We start from the raw sequence: 16,636 nt of genomic DNA, 5'->3' as shown, positions 1-16,636 counted from the left end.
TGAGGAAGGTCAATGAAAGGGCAAATTTAAGAACATAAGTCTTGGATTCTCTTGGAAAACATTCAACGTATACATTATGGTATGCTCCCTCGTTGGTTTCTGTATAGAAATAAACAAGATAATGTGTGAATAATTTGAATTTGAAAAGAAAGCAGAGCGATAATTCAAGTCGCAGAGCGCTATATTAAAGCATGGATATGGAGAAGACTTTAATCTAAGTTTCATATAATGCCAATAGCTTGTAACACCAATGAGTTGTAGATGGAAGCATTTTACAATAAAAACATTGTACAGCTTTTGCAATATTATCTCATTATGCTAATAGAATGGCGTAGCTCCTTGTTTATTTGAATAGAAAATTCTTATCAACTTTGTGCATTTTCCTTAAAGAGATATTTCAATAACGTAGAAAGGAGAAACAGATATAATAAAATAGCAAAATAATTTGTCTTAGATATTAATTAATTTAATAATTGGAAGGTTACAGAAATACTGTTACACACTTTAAAATACTCAGGTTTTCACCCTAAAACTTGAAGTAGAAGCTTACAGTTAAAACAAGCTAAAGCACAAACAAATTGCAATGAAACAAGACTTTTAGAAACGAATCATCTGTTATCGATAACAACCACAGAAACAAACAGCGCACTCCTGTTGGCTTGATCTTATAGTAAAATCTAGTTTAAAGCGAATGAAGTAAAAGATTTTGTGTGAAGTACTGAAAGTTACTTTGAACTAAAGAAGTAACAGATTCGACGTGAAGAGAATTGACTTGGCTTCGGAATTAGAAGGGCGTGTCCTGACTTCTTTAGATGGTAGCGGAACGATGTGTAGATGAAGGACCACTGGGTGTGCAGCTGGGAGCGCGATTAAAGTTCTTCAGTTTTTTTTTGTGGTCGATTTGACTGTTTGGTCGGTAAAGAATTGTGTCCTTGTGAACCCCTTTTTGTCACTTACAAGACTAGCATTAGTATTCGTGGAAGAGATATGGATGGTAATAATCGAACGTTATTACTCTTTAAAAGTTTCGATTGTAGCGATCTCAATTACAAATAGAATTTGATATTATTCGCCTTCGATCTTTGACAATCATAAAAAAGTCGCTGTCCCTTGAGTCCGTCAACCGTTATCTACAGCAACAACAGAAATAGGCGATGACCTCCAATTAAATAGTCTTATAATAAAATGTATCTTAAAACGAATTAAAAATATTACGGCAGCAACAGATTCAATCGTGGTACGGCGATACACTTGAAATTATTCGAAGCTAAAGAGCAGGCAAAATTTCTTCTAGTACTTCTTGTACTTGCTCCGGATTATGAAGCATCAACAGCATCGCCTTTCATACCATTAACTTGGTGTATGTCATCTAGAAGCATATTCATAGAACCATCATGGGTAATTAGCTACGGTCTTATTATATCAGCTCCCTTGTAGTCAAAGCGAAACTTTTTGCTTTCGTCCGTTCAAGGAAACTTGTAATGGAAGTTTGTTTTAAATTGAATTTGAAAGTACATTTGTGTTTTCATTTAATCAATGTCCTCGGTCGTATTTAACATTTAAGAAAATAGTTTTACCGAAATTGTCTACTTAGAACGCATACCAAATAAATGCAACTACACTTGTCACAGACAATTCCCATTTTGCGTTGGTAGCAACGATAATCCCATAATATAACGTAATATTCCTATTGCTGTATTTTTGAAATGGAATTTATCTTTGGTACGTGAAAAATTTATTTAAAACGGACATCATCTCTAGGATCCGTTACACAGAACGCTCATTGCTTTTCTTTTTATCCGAAAATCATGTTTTATTTAAACAACTATCCTGAACATCGTATTTCAATTTCATTTATTTTGAGTATACAGAAAATTGAACATCCACCCAACTGGTTATATCCAATAGAACGGCGTAGTGCCGGTCTCACATAAAAAGTTTGTAGATATAGAATGTCCGTTGAAATAGATGTAGAAAAGCGTCCTTGTGCTGAATTCGGTATGGAAAAGCACACAGAATGTAATAAATAGCAGGATGCAGTTTCGTGATTTTCGATTTTAAATATTTCGGAGATTTTTGGTAAAACGTGCAAATCTGTACTGTAAAACAGCAGCTGAACGGAGAACTCTACATTAAATAGTTGCTGCCGCAGCGTAGCTTTGGGAAATATAAATGGTAATGTGACATATTTTCATTGCACTTACAAAGTTTTAGCTTTCACACCATACAAATGAAAGCCAAAACTTAGGAATAGTGAAATGGAATAAAATAATTTTCGAAATTAGTTGAGTAACACAGTTGTTGTCAGTTAGATTCACAGGGGAGAGATTTTGTTGTACAGATGCCAAGCAAAGTCGGATAAATTTTCAAAATTATTACCGAGATAAAGTTTTTCTTCTGCTACATTTACTCGATTCTAAGTTCCGATTTTAATAAAATTTTACGATCGATCATAATGAAATTATTATTTTCGATACATTCTGTGCTGGGTCATTTGCTTCTGGAATTTATGATGTTTAAAATGTGAGCTTACAGACAATAAACGATTCTAAATTTACTTTTTAGAAAACTGGTATGTTTGGAGATCATATGGCTATTCGCTTGCAGTTTATAAAAGGTTAATTGTTATTCCCAAATCAAGCCGACTAGTTTGTTTGTGAGTAAACTTATTGTAAATAAACCTTTACACCCAACTTGTACGAAGCATGCAATGTAAACATTAATTGGCTTAAAAAGTTTTGTTTCTGGAATGCACTCAAAACCCTAGCTTAAAGTGTTTTTACACGTTTCGCTTATAAAAACATAATATCGTTGAAGCGAGTCTTGAAAACTAGAACAAATGAAAATCACCTTCAAAGTATAAGTAAACTACGTGTCTGCTCAGTCTGAGGGTAAATTTGTTGTTGTGTACTTCAATAATGCATCAAGAACATATTTAGCAAAAATTAAATATAATCTTGCCTTCCGCTTGAATTTCGTTTCACTATTAATCGAGAATGCTTCTTTCAGTGCATTGTGGATTTATTTGTAAAAAATGAAGTAATAGATTTTCTGTCAATCTGATGAAAATATTTAGAAGAAATGAAATGAATAATAGAACAGACACCTAAGCAAGCATGTCTGTGCTCTACACAGCATAAGTAAGTGTATCTGTGGTAGTTTCGCAAACTTTGTCAGAGGAAATGCCAGGTAAAATATTTGAAAACCTCACTATTGACTTGTAATGCTTGCTGTACAACCAAAATTCATGACATAAATTTTGGTTGTGCAGTAAGCAATACTACAATGTAGCCTAACTACATACACTGTATGTAGCTTATCGTAGTACAACTGACTACACCAACAAAATTTATGGCGATGGCGTGCTTTATGAATGACTATTTGCGAAAAATAAAAATAAAAAAATAAATCAAAAGTCTTTGGTACAAACGTCCGGTTAACATTGAAAGCAATGGCATAAAAACGGATCCTATTTTGCGTCAGACAGCAGAGCCTTTCGGGTAAATATTTTTCCATGATTGTTTCCCTTGCCAGAAACATTCAAAGAGAAATGATTTTCCAAACAATTTTTGGGTAAATAAATATCGTAATTCTATAACCGGAAATGGATATGACATTTCTACAATTCTTTTAAGTGCGATTTCTAGAAAATGAAAAAAGTTCGAGAAAAGTTCAATACGGTTAGGTACAATATTTTTTTAATTAAAATGGTAATTCGCGCAATATATTTTTTACGATTGATTTATGGTGTAAGTTGTACAAGTTGTCGACACGGTTTGTTTTACACATTTAACATTTTTTACATTACAATTCGTATTTAATTCATTGATTATGTCAATCGAGCAAAACTGTTTGAATTAAACATAACGTTTATGGTGCACTCGACATGCAATTTTACTACTTAGATACCATTCCATATTCTATGAATACTAAATTTCAAGTTAAATTCTTATTTAATTTTCATAAAATATGACAGACAAATACCAAAGAAGTTCATGTAGTAGACGGGGGTGTATATATATATATTCATCATCTCCGAATCTAACCTCCCCACTTTATCCATGGGTAATTCAGCATCAAAGCTAGCAAAACAGCATTGCTACCATCAAGATATAACATTTACTACGACTTCCATCATATAAGAACCACTCTCGGGGCAATCCACAGGGGGTTCATAAACATAACGTGATGTGCAACAGTCATTCTACGTTGTTTTACTTTTCTGTTTTTAAACAGCGTATACCTTTATTCATACATACTGATGCACCATACAAAATAGCAAATGAACAGAACACAGAAATTTCATCTTTTTTTTTGCTTTGTTTTACTCCAGAAATGGTGTGCATTTCATCGAGAAATTACAACTTTATTATTTAGATTCTAGAAAGAGTCGCTGATGTTTTCTGCAACTAGATTTGGCTTTTGTGTTGAGGTTTGTATATTTTATTATATATGGCGTTTCATGAACGTAAAATAAATTATGGATATTTGAGGGATTTATATGCATTTGTTCTTTTTTTTCTCCCTTTTATTATTTTAGTCAAAACCTTCGCCAACATTGTGCTTTGCTTAGATGAAATATTCAAGGTTTCACATTTTTTAGTATCCTCTTCGATATTCATATTTTCCCTTTTTATTTGAGTTCTTTTTATCGAGATGGGTGGATCAACTTTAATTTTATGTGCAAACGTATAAGCTTGACTTTAATCATAATAAACTGTTCGAGTGAGTGATTTTCTCTAAGTAAAATTTAAAAGAAAAAAACTATTTTGAAAACTACGAGAAACAAGGTTCGTGGCTCAACAAAGAATCCAAATTTATCATCACCGAAGAAACTTGTCATTACCGAAAAGCATCTGATTGTTGTAGAAAGCATTTTCGAGTCAAAACTTCGACAAATTTTTTTGCTGAAACATCGAACCTTGGATTTCAAAATACTTTAGAACACTTGGTCTAACCGGATCAAATTTACGACACATGGGTCAGTAATAGAGACTGGTGCAATCTGTTACAAACATCTGCTACCGACAGCGACGATAAAAACAAGTTATGAGTTCTACGTAAGTAATGTGCGCTTATACAGTAAAATGTATATTCAACTACTGAAGTAAAAGATTTTGTAACAAACACGTCACGTGTGGTCTTAAACGAGGAATTTACGATGTTCGTTTCGGTCGATTGTTTTAATCGACTTCTTCGATAGTTGGTCCGGCAACTCCAGTGCCTGGAGCAGGTCCACCAGCACCTTCAAGCAGTTTTTCAAACGGTATTTTCAAACAGCTAATTATCACCAGATAAAGCATTCCCGTTTTAAATAGGACAGACGCAAATAGAAATTGTTGCAGTAATTTGATGAAGGAAATTATTGACATGAAAGCGCAGAGGTGTGTACGTAGGAGGCCACCAAGGCTGTTGGTTTCTATTTAGATTTGCTATATGTTAGAAAATACTTGTATGTAAGAACCAAACAGAAACCCACTCATAATAGCAACAAATGTGTTCGGTAAACTTTTTAAGTGCCAGAGGGATAGCGAAAATGAAATGTTTCAGTGTTAGTGACAGTTTTATTATCTTCATTATCTTAATTATCTCAATAAAGCCATAAGAAAATAGAAACAGAAGAAAAACAGCATCCTGTGCAAGGAAAATTAACCAAGTCATTTCATTATTTTGAACAGCTGTCGGATCATAATCTTATACCAATTCATAAGCTTTTTTTTCGAAACAAAAAATAAAGAAGAGATTAAACTCGCTTAGCTGAAAATCAAACAATTTTAGCACGAAAAATGAAAAATCACTACAAAACCGCGTAAATCACTGCCAATTTGAATAATTCGACTAAAAAAAGTCATTTTGATGAATGGAAAGCGCCAGACCTACCATGACCGGTGTGTCGCTTTGTTTATTTATTTTTGGTTGACTGCGTGCATGTTATTCATTTTGGACAAAATAACCAAAGACAAAAATTGTCATAAATTATCAGTAAAAATGAAAAATTATGAGTTTCTTTTGTGAATGAAAATGATGCACAGCTCACCGCATTGCGAACATTCTCACGAGTTGTTGTTTTTTTTCTGGCATATCTTTAAAAGATACAAAATAATTTGTTTTTTAAAAATGTTCTCTCGCGACGAAATTTATTGTGGGTGTCAATGAAAAAAACGTAAATAAAATATGGAGAAGGATACAAGATTGGACAATTTAAGACTTGGTCGTGTACATTATAAAACATTTTCGCTTAGGATTACAAGGAATTGAATGACAAGTGTTAATTTATGATCGTGTAGAACGAATATGATTATACATTAGTGAACACATTTACATTTACATCATGCAGTTAAAACAGAAACAACTAAAATCGATGTCCAGAACTCTGTGCTCAGCGCTGAACTGAGACTAAAAATTAAGAGTTTTTCTCATAACTGATTGTTCCGGAGGAGTCTACGAAATTATTCAAGATCATTTAATTGCTAAAGTCGAAACAAATATCGCATTAAAAATAATTAAGTGCAAGATTTGGCAATAACACCAATTCTCATAAAGACTGTAATACATCGAAACGTGCTAATATTTAACTGCTTTCTGCAACATTATTTTTATTACTGGTAAATTTGTTTTCAATTTTTAAGACCATGAAATTTCAATCCATGAAAATTGCTTCCAAAGCATAGTTATTCTCTGGTCATGATTTTGTAAAGCTTGCAAATTAAAGCGGAAGCTGCGAACAGGGTCCTTTACATTTGCATTGCGGATTTACTGGAAACAATAAACTCCGAACATTTTTTAATTCAAATGATAAAATAGGAACGAACACTGTTTCGAACTCTTCATCAGTACAACTACATTGACTCCTGCAAACTTTAAAAAAACTCAAAGTCGACTTGTGTCCGTTATCTAAACAAGCAAGTCGCTCTCCGGTTAATATTAAAAAAAAAAAAGAATTTGGATTGTCATATCCTTCAATGCGAAGAAATCGGAATGTATCGATGAATAAACTTTCGCTTTCTTGAAAATTTGGAGCTTTGAGATAATAAACATCACGGAGGTATTAATGGATAATGAGCGAATTAAAATTATTTTGTCTATCAATCTAGAGCGGGAAGCCGAAATAATGGCACTTTTCGACTTTTAGGAAACATCTCTCGTGACGAAGTCGAAATAAATTAGGGAAATGATGCTGAGGCTTTAAAGCGCATCTCTTTGCTGTTGACTATGCTATTGAAAGAAGTTATAGACAGCTAGCTGATTTTCAGCTGGCAGACTCCAATTGGCGGCTGGTTCATAGTATCTTGTAACAGAAGAAATGTTAGGTATCTCATAAATAGCCTCGAGGCGTGTGTGTGTTGTTTGTATTGAGGCTATTTAATTGAGGCCATTTAGTATCTCATTATCTTACTAGAAGTTATTTCAGTAAATTCCTCCTAACGACATGATTTCACTGCCCAATTTTTTCGTAGGCTGGTCGAATTTACAGCAATATAACTTTAAACAAAATGCTAGATTTTTCATTCCTGGTTTTTTGCTGAAAGATCAGAATGGGTCGACCCACTTCTGACCTGGTAAAATACTTGTGGGCATCAAAACACGAGTTTATCAGTTTTCTACTGTGTGTTCTAAAAGTCCAGGTCAGAAGTGGGATCCTTATTCCCATAATGTTAGAAAGTAGACATTCAACTGTTATATTAAGAGCGCTCACCCCTTGTCAAATTTTAAGCCTACATTTGTGCGCAAAAATATTCGTTTTCTGATGATTTCTCTGAACTAAAATCTTTTTTTGAAAAAGTAAAACCATTAAAGCATGCAAAAATGTGTTACTTTTAAAGGAAAAATTGGTTTGTGGGTGATAACTTTTCCCACTTGGAGAAACATTTGAAAAATGTGTAGATTACACATTTTGCAATGTTTTCTCTCAATAGGTAAAGTTTTGACTCAAAAACCAAATTTTCCCTTAGAAGTACACCTTTTTGCATGCTTTAATGGTCAGTTCAGAAAAATCATCAAAAAACGAATATTTTTGCGCACAAATGTAGGCTAAAAATTTGCCAAGGGGTGAGCGCTCTTAACTGGAATGTGTAATCCGTAACTAACTCACAGCTGAGCCATACTTTTTGTCTGTTTTTGTACTTCTGAGAGTGTAAATAGCATTTCAGCAAGTGTTAAATTGGCTTTACAAGCTACTAACAAATAAACAGAATACGATGTGAGATTTGTTTAACGGTGAATCCTAATTGCCTTATTCACATTATACATTACAAAGCAAAGAAAAACTCAATATTTTTCCTCTATATTTACAAATTCTAAATTGCTTCCAAATAAACCAAGAAATAATTTCTTTTCTTCTTGTCCGTTTCCATATCGAATGTTGTTCTATGTCATTTTAAAGTCAAAGCGAATTTATGCAATTACTTTCGTGAACATTACTTGTATTCGTCTTTTTTTTATGCACAAGGAATAAACTCAATTTATAGAAGTTATTTCCATCGTCTGATTTTATTTGTCGAGTGAGGATATCGAAATGCATATAATTCACTGTTTCCACTTTGTCGAAGTTAATGTTTTCTTCATTTTTATTTTGTTTTTTACACTTAGTTAACAGAAAAGTTTTCAGCGAACCGAAGGAAAAATAGAAATGAATTATTCGGTTTAACTATTTCTCTCTGACTTTACTGATAAGAAAAACAATAATTTGCTTGAAAATATATTGCATTTTATTGAATTGGAAATAACATCATCAATTTCATTCCTCGAGAAATAATAACTCAACCATTTTTATGGTGTACGTTCGATGACAAAGGAACTTTATGGAACAGTGTGTATCCATCCATAACCCTTGAATAAATGAATAAATATAAATTAAAATAATAGAAGTGACTTGCAGTGGATGGGGGCTCGAATAATTTTGCCTTTAAAAAAGAAGTTTTCATGGTCATAAAAATACCGCGACGAACAGATTCAATTGTTAGTTTTCGTTCAAGACCTGCGAAATTCCTTTTCAAAACTCGCCAAAACGTTGTCGTAATATTTTACGATTACATGCAGTTTCCAGACTACACGAATTACATACAAAAGTACCTAGCACAACTTTTACCAAGAAAAAAACGTAACGAAAATAGCGAAAGGTGAGAGTCCATTAATAACGAACTGTTTTGTGTGTTATATTTTTATGAAATTCACTGTAATTCTACCAGCCATTTCGAAAAGTATTGATCTGTCTCGACGACGGTAAAATTTGCAATCGACAGTAGTGCCATTCATAATTCAAACCCTTCATGTCTGATAAGGCAATTAAGTAAATTCCACAGCAATTTATGTTTGTTTTGCACATATTAGCGACAGTCTACTAGATATTTTAGAGTGTTAGGGTCTGTGTATGTGATTTAGAATGTTGAAAGTATTTATATAATATGCAGAGCGTGGGGTTGGAATTATATACGTCCGAAAATAGGTAGCATAATACGATGTGCGATGGGCGGAGAAGGTGGCAAAGTAAAACTGATTGACAAATATTTGCTAAATTGTAACTGAAACGGTGATATTGCTACACGCTCGAACACACATATGTTGGAATTGGAATACATAAAATCGATTGATTTTTCTATTCTATTCCATTCATGATTTCGTTTCTCGATTTTACGGTAATTAAAAAAAATCATTTTGACTGAAGGACTGTCTGTGGCATAGCCAAAAATAAACGTAACAACATACCGTAGTACTCCAGCGATTTGTTTTCATTCGTTTTGACACCATTTTAGTTTTTTTTTACTCCAAATAAACACACACAAACACGCACGAATTTTTACGAATTTAATTAAATATTTCTGTATGAAAAGTATCACTCGATTTTGCAACACTAATTCTGTAGAATGTACGATAACGATAACAGTCGATAGTAAAACGTTTTTCCGAACCAAATACGCGCGTATCGATAAGATTGTTTATTCACAGATTCATTGATTCCATTGATTAAATTTGCGATTAAATCCCGAATATTCGTAAACATTGATCAGAAAATGACATTTCTGAGGAATAAAAATTTTAAAGTGTCAAAGCGCAGTAGTGCTATCTGATGGCTAAAATCGCAATTCTTCTGGAAATGACAATTCAATTTTACGTGGTAATAATTTTCAGAACGAAATTACTATTTAAGTCACTTAATCGCCAATTATCTTAAAATTAATGAGTTTCAGCAAATCGACCATTCACTATTTTTCCATTGAGTCTCGATTTTATGTTGTTTTGTTTAGAACTCAAAACCTTAGTTCCAAATATCTTCATCTAGTGTGCTGTCATCTGTTCGTCAAAAACAAAATTAAAAATTTAAATGTGTGGCTGAGTGGCATCTCCATGCATTTGTGTCAACGTTATTCGAATTTCCTAAGTTCCTGCTGAAATACATGAGTCTCGTCTCATGCTTTCTAATTGTGAAGAAAATAATAAATCTAAGAGACTTAGACTTTAAGTAATATCTCTAGGTCTATCATCAATATACAGGTGCAAGACTAGACATATCCAGTCTAATTTAATTCTGTAATTTGACACTCAATTGGAAGTCGGTTTGAGGAAAAAGCAAGATAAATGTTGTATTACCTTACCTTACTTCGCTTCACTTAGTTAACTCAGAGGGTTTCGATAGTTAGTCAAATTTAATTATAATTGGTAATTCCAGCAATGTCTCGTGATCCAGAAAAAAATAGAACTTATTTCCTTGGTTGGGAATCGGAACATGGTCGTTATCTCTACACACGCTTTCGCCAAGGTTGGAAATTTTCGGTTTTCTATCCATTATGCGCTCTACGAGTATACTTTTGGAGAGTACCGTGCAGCATGTCCGTACATCCCGAAGTGTATACCAAAAATACCATTCCGAGGTCATTTTGGTGCATGCTCTATCTTACAATTTTTTTCGGTGAATAACGGCTCCTTGTAGACCAGCTCGAAGCAGTTCCATTCCTCATTTTTGTTTCGCATTCCCCTTTGTCATTTTTGAACGATCTCTTACATAGTAAATTTATCCAAAATAAAAAGAACCTACGACTCGCTACGACTAAACATCATTAGTGTATATTATTACCGCATAACACACCGTGGAGAAAGGTTCTATGACACCGGGGACCGGATAAACTATAATGTGTAGTTCTACGAGCTTAATTTGTATAATGAGTTATATAGAGGAAAAATCGACATATACAGCCATTGTGACCAGGCCGACCAGGCAACATTCGGATTATGCGGAATACATTTGAAAATTATTTTATTACAAAAAATTATGGAGAGCAGTTCAGAATCAGTGGCGGCAAAACATGCATATACCTCGACATATAACCTACACTATTGTTATCGCGTTGAAATGGTATACACTTTTGACTTTGATCAACTCAAAATTAATTTAGCAATTGAGCGAATAGTTTTGTGATGATCTTGTTGATAGGCTCTCACAGTTTATTGTTTAATGAAAGGTAAATGTTGAGCTTTCATTGATGATTGGATAATTATTATGATTTTGCTCTTGGAGTTGGCCATTAATTACCTTATCATGTTTAAGCTAGCGCATCTGAACATTTCAAGTTCACTTTACTTTGCTGTAATTAAGTCGCATCTCTGTATGTTTGTACTTCAGCCGATACATAAAAAGGATTCACTAGACGAAATCATAAAATAAACGAAAATCTATTTTGATTTCGTTTTATTGAAGTTATGTACATTGATGACAATCGGGGTAGCCAATCGTGATTACAACATCGTAAAAATGTAAAATAAAATCCACTTTCTCCTATTTTCTATTCAAAATCAAAACTTCCAGCAGAGCATTGATTAACGTTTGAATCTTACGTACCAAATTTGCTGATTTTCTATTCTTCGAATGAATTCTATGTTTCCATTGAACGAGTGACTGCTTCAAATCCAGTAGCCGATTTTCGTAATTGTTAAGCAAAGACATTTTGATTCCTTTGCCTTGAACGATATTGTTGTGAATGAATTTCAGCATCCAACGAAATTGCTGAGATATTTCATTACACTGCACGTCGGTTTTGTGTAGTAGCTGCCGTATTCTTCGAAAGTCTTTCCCAACTAAGTCGACAAATTCGTGAATTTCATTTGTTGTAGTGATGTAGGTTAAAATTAATTCTTTAGTCTGACTAAAGCTCTCAACAATGTACGAATTGAGTTCCCTTTCAACAGTTAGACGACGATCACGATCGGAAATGTAACTGAGCATTTTACGGAACTCGTCATCGGTTTTGGCCTTATTCAAATTTGACATCCTGTTGACGAGAGAGGAAAAATAAGATCTTTGATATTTCTGTTGACGGGAAGTACGATGAACCTACTCACCTTTACTATTGGAAGTAATCAACTTGGGGTAATCTGCTACCAGTTCTTTTTTACGAATTGTCGAACAAGATTGAAAGTTAGGAAAATTTTAAAAACAGTTGGAATAAAATGACATTTCAATTAACGTCACAACGTCCACTTGACACATCAAACAATGGAACATCTGGTCAATTTTTATTGTTTGGCGCAAATTATGTCTGTAAGGATAGACTCTGTTATATTGAGAGAGAAAGGAATATAATTGGGATCAGTTATTTGAACTAGTCTTGGGGTATATGGCGCATTCGCTCTAAAATTGTAGTGTGATATTTTTGCGCCGTAGGTTTGCAAATTTGCAACGACAAGTACCCCTAGGAAAGTCATCATTAACCTGGTATCCGTTACTCTCGCTCTGATCATAACAGTCTACGGGTATATTTTCGTGACTCATATTTTATGTGCTTATTGTAATTCAAACATCAGCATTTTTAAACCCCTCTAGCCTTGCCTACGTAGTATCATACACTGACAAAAAAGTTTTCAGACAATTAATCTTTCCCCAGGTAATGTAATTTCTCATACAAAAACAGCATTACCTGTCACAGATAATGTGATTTTTGTATGACCTGGGGACGCAACCGTCAACTTTTTTCTCAGTGTATACGAATATTCCTCCACTATTAATAGACTAGAGTAGAAGATATCGAGCGAAAAAAGAGAGCAGTGTGACAGTAATTAGAGAAAGGCTGTAGTAGTAAACATAGAATATACATAGTTTATCATGGCCCTACGTTAGTGAAGGGCCGTGACGCAAGTCCTTTCACACTGAAAAATTTGTCAAATTTTTTTTCCGCAGGACAACTTTGTTGACTTTTCTTCCCTTTACTACCCCCAAAGTATTTTATTCGTAATCTGGGCGTCGATACGAGTTCAACGAGCTATCACACGCCTCATAAAGTTCCGATTTGGCCGAGATATTAATTTTCAAACTTTGGAAAATCGTATGATGAAATGGATTTTCATACATTTTGAAATTGATGAATTTTAGTGTAAAAGACAAATAATAGAGTTTTAGATTCTAGTCGACACGTGTTTCATGGTTTTCCTAAAAAGTCATCTATTGCTGCTTTCAAGATTTGCCGAAAAATCATGGTTAGGTCTAACATACTTGTACCATTTTAAAGCTGAATTGTTCAGTCATCAGTAATGGTTACACCTTATGCGTATCAGATGAATCATTCGGCTATACGTGCAACCTCACACTGCTATACTGGGAGCTATGAGCGTTTTAAGTGCGAGCTATATCAGCCATAACTCGGAAACCTCGTGTAAAAGACAAAGTTATAGAGTTTCACATTCATAAAAAGTCGCTCATTTGGGAGCTATTAGCGTTCTAAGTGCGTCAAATTTTCGATTTTCATTAAATTTTCAATTTCATCAAATTTTCAAATTTCGTCAGATTTTTTATTTTCGTCAAATTTTCGATTTTCATCAAATTTTCGAATTCGGTCAAATTTTCGAATTTAGTCAAATTTTCGATTTTCGTCAAATTTTTGAATTTCGTAAAATTTTCAATTTTTCTCAAATGAAAAATGGAAGGTTCAGATCAAAGAGAAAGTTATACAGTTTTGTAAGAACAATATTTTCGTTTAAACTGCACAATCTTGTCTATTATCTTACCAAATTCTAAAAAATCAAAACTTACAAAAGAGCTTATATCGCCCAAAACCACTCACAGTGGAGGTGTGACGCAAGTCCTGTTATCCACTTACAAAAGAACTGATATCGGTGAAGGTGACGCTTACAGATTCGACACACAAAAGGATATGCGTCACATATGGCACCAACTGGTTGAACTTTTGCGTACGGCGCACAATTCGTCACAATGCGATATCAGTTATTTTGTAAGTAAGATAAAGGACTTGCGTCACATTTACCCTTTTAGGGTTTTTTGACTGATCTATTAATAGTAAGCGATACGCCTGCCGTTTCTACAACATTAACAGTCTGTACGATTATTTCATCGAACATAACTAATAAGAAGAAAAAATTACAGCAAATTTATGCAAAACGTATACATCCACGCTTAGAAATTCTTAATAATATTAAAAAAGCTTTAAATTGAAATGAGAGCCGAGCAACTTATACAAACTTCTCTCTTCTACGTTTCTTTCTATTCCATTAACAAAAATCCCATCCAACTAACAATCATAATAATATCGCATAATCTTTCAACATTCCTTTTCTACACAAATCTACACACTCTTTTTCAAAACATTCAGCCTCGGCACAAAATGCGGTCTCAAATCGTATTGAGTAAAAGTTTTTCAATTGGTAACCATATACACAACGGCTTTTCTACAGCAATGAATGCTTCATAAACATTTTCTTGTTTCAGTCAATTCCGGTCATTCAGTCAGTGCGCGCGCATTTGAAGCGACTGTTTATTTTTGAAACTGAAATGTATGTTGGACTACTATCGAAAATGTTTGTACGCAAAGTGAATAGGTGATAAATTGACAGTGCGAATCGATTTACAGAACAAGTGCACATACTTCTATAATAAAAAAATTAATCGTCGGTTAGTGCTGCTGATTTGTGTCGAAAGTAATTAACTATAATTACTTTCTGTTTCTATTGATTGATTTGTGAACCGATTTTTTTCTTAAAAAAATCAAAAGAAAAAAGATTTCAATTGGTCATCGTTCTGGAATTAAACATTGTGTTCACAGTATACTATCAAGGTAAAAAAAAAACTTCATTCAGTTTGAGCTATACACAATTTTCGACAGTGATTAAAGGTTTCACACAGTGCATTCATAGGAAAAAATATTTCGTTGTACTATACCCCAGTCACCTGTAAAAATAAATCCCGAACCTTTTTTTAAAAAAACTGTGTGATACTCACAACAACTCTGTGTTCCGTTATCGACAGAAACTATTTATTTTTCACAATAAATTTTGTTCGATACTGAGATAAAATGCAGAGCTCTCGCTGAGCGAGAATAAATCTTTTCTAGTATGCAATTGTTCAATATATTATGAAGATACACATTAGGTTGATGAGATATATATGTCGAGGATTTCTTTACCTGCATCAAGAAATAAGGACCTGTTCAGGTCAAAATGGTTTGATGGTTGTAGAACATTTTTTTGTTGCAGGTTGTATGGAAACATAAAAAATAAAATCAATCGAATTTTTATAAATAAATTTTATGTGTACGATCATGGATCGACAAGGATCAAACGAAATTTAGATGAATGTTGCTTTTACTTTGGACTCCGGACTATCGACTGAGGAAAAGTCAAATTTAAATAATTCAATGCACCAAAATTAATGGAATTTTAAACTCGTTGAGTTGATACCATTACTAAGTCTTACAGCAATAGCTACTCACACCTAACACTTTTTAATTCAGCCAGTGCGCGTTTACCAATGTGTACATTTTAAAGTAGCAGGTAAAATGGAGTTGAAGAAACATTTCGAGCAGGTGATTATCGAAAAGAAAAAAAAAATGTTTGTGAATAGGTGATTAATTGCAATGTGGTTTGATTTGCTCAACATGCAAAACACTTACTCCAATAAAATATTAATCGTCGCCAAAGTATTCAATGCAACATCATCACTGTTAGGAAGAAAAGAAAGTGGTTTTTTCGGTTGCGAAATGAAATCATTAACTTTTCGGTCGGTGCTGATTTGTGTTAGAAGTAATTAATTTATTAATTACTTTCAGCTACTATTGGGTGATTTGTGTGTCAAGTTTTTACAATATCGTCAAAAACTGTTATTTTGGGACTGAAAATTGTGTTTATGGTAATGTGAAGAAAAAGAAAAATGTTTATTTGGCTTATGAATGCGGACTATAATGTTAAACAACGACAAATGTTTGATGCAATGCAATTTTTATCGACCATTGCATTGACTATAGCCACCTGTGTTTTCTAAATCCAGTCCCTTTTTTACCTGTACACTCTGTGACTTACAATAGCTGAAGTTCAGACAAAAAAATGTTTTTTTTAAAAATAGAATTTCGTCTGGAAATTTTGAGTAATTTGTTGAGCAGTTCGCACTCCTTATTGTGCAAGAAAAACTTGTTTTGAATTTATGCTCAAACGTTTTGAATTTCATATGAAGTCTTCAACAAGCAGGTCATACGGAGAAATGAAATGCTGACTAACGTTTCTCTAGTTGTAATCAATTTTATCGATGACAGTAACGCTGGCACGCCGTCCTGAAAGTTTTAGTTTATTAAAAAAGGATGTTTTCAGGTCATAAAATATTGAAAATATCGATTAGATTTTGATGGGCTAAAAATGAGCCTCG

General features: G+C 33.5%; 1 protein-coding gene and 1 long non-coding RNA gene across 2 annotated transcripts in view; one reads left to right on the top strand and one right to left on the bottom strand.

Annotated features, from left to right (window-relative positions):
- Positions 1 to 11,666: 11,666 nt before the first annotated feature.
- On the bottom strand, positions 11,667 to 12,482 carry LOC119071355. Its single transcript, XR_005086622.1, has 2 exons — positions 12,334 to 12,482; positions 11,667 to 12,263 (listed from the first exon to the last, which is right to left on the bottom strand). It is a non-coding gene; the product is annotated as an uncharacterized LOC119071355 (long non-coding RNA).
- Positions 12,483 to 14,706: 2,224 nt separating this feature from the next.
- Positions 14,707 to 16,636, top strand: part of LOC119071143 (patched domain-containing protein 3) — a 37,166-nt gene continuing 35,236 nt past the window's right edge. The window contains exon 1 of the mRNA XM_037175872.1: positions 14,707 to 15,056. The gene's annotated coding sequence lies outside the window, so the exon portion shown is untranslated. The remainder of the gene's footprint in view (positions 15,057 to 16,636) is intronic.

Source organism: Bradysia coprophila, assembly GCF_014529535.1.
Source record: "Bradysia coprophila strain Holo2 chromosome IV unlocalized genomic scaffold, BU_Bcop_v1 contig_144, whole genome shotgun sequence".
Classification (NCBI taxonomy): domain Eukaryota; kingdom Metazoa; phylum Arthropoda; class Insecta; order Diptera; family Sciaridae; genus Bradysia; species Bradysia coprophila.
Note: the sequence above shows the minus strand (reverse complement) of the source record. Positions and strands in the feature narration are given on the sequence as shown.